Source organism: Fukomys damarensis, unplaced genomic scaffold (genome assembly GCF_012274545.1).
Source record: "Fukomys damarensis isolate Sample0158 unplaced genomic scaffold, DMR_v1.0_HiC HiC_scaffold_7, whole genome shotgun sequence".
Lineage (NCBI taxonomy): Eukaryota > Metazoa > Chordata > Mammalia > Rodentia > Bathyergidae > Fukomys > Fukomys damarensis.
In genome coordinates, this window is record NW_022900919.1 from 21758252 (window position 1) to 21759394 (window position 1143).

Sequence of the window (1143 nt, forward strand, 5' to 3'; positions counted from 1 at the left end):
GGAGCTCGCGCGCACGCCGCCGGGTGATCGCAGGCCCAAGTGATGATTTTTTAAGTAACACATACTTGTGTGTAAAAAATAATGCTTTACTTTTTCTTTCATTTGGCTCTGTATTAAAGGATTTTTATTTATTGAATAATTTATAATATAGGACTATTTTTTGGAGGGAGGATTTTAAATTTTCCATTTAAAATTTTCCTCCAGTTTTGGAGTTGTGTATTTTAAGCTGACTGCCACTCATTAATTCAACTGGATTTTAAACACTGCCTTGCTTTGTAAAGCAACAAGATGTCCCAGCCTCACTTTGAGTTTTTCCTCTCCTGGGCCTGAGATCTTCTGTTTGTCACCCCAGCCATGGCTCTTTGTTTTTTTTCAGTGGGTCCTCTGTATGTGGGGGAGTAGATGACAACACATAGCCAGGTAATTGACAACCCTGACTTAGCCTTTACCTTCTGTGTGCAGACCTTCCAAGCTAATCAGAGGTGAGAGTTTAAGACCTTCTTGGGTCTTTTCTGAGTATACACATAGCCCTAGATGTACATATGGCCTTCTAGATTCCCAGAAGTATATTGGTGCTCTTCAAAACTGCCGGTGGGCATTTCATCCCCAGGTTTTTCTTTTAAACTTTTTGGTTAGCTTATTGTTTTCTCCAACTGTTTTCCATTACTTCATGCAGCCTCAACTTTAAACAACTACCTCTGATTGTTTTGGTCAAGATCCCCAAGGGAAACGTGGTTTACACTGGGCAAGCTCACAGTTAGGTAAAATAAAGACAGCTTTGTGAGTGAGGGCTTCGAGGGAACCCTGTACAGGTCCAGTAATGACAGTTGGGAATTGGGCTTGGGAGGAGCTCCAAACTCATTCCAGCTCCTTCAGAGTCTGGCAAGTTTTTGCTTTTCACAGTGGTGATGGGCTCTTGTTTTTAAGGTTACTATGGAGGTGGAACCTGGGAGAGACAGGAATAAACAAGTTAATGTGCCTTTAAACTCCCTGTTTTCACTGTGTTTTTCTTGCATAATTGCTGCCCAGACTGTTGCCAGCTTTTGATTGATTTCCAGAGTTTTGAAAATGTTGATTCTGACAATTTTTGAAAATGTTTTCTTTGCTTTTATGGAGGGGTGTGTGTGTGTGTGTGTGTGTGTG

At 41.2% G+C, this 1143-nt stretch overlaps 1 protein-coding gene across 1 annotated transcript in view; it reads left to right on the forward strand.

Annotated features, from left to right (window-relative positions):
* Positions 1-1143, forward strand: part of Adamtsl3 (ADAMTS like 3) — a 353079-nt gene that overhangs the window by 169937 nt on the left and 181999 nt on the right. The window lies entirely within an intron of this gene.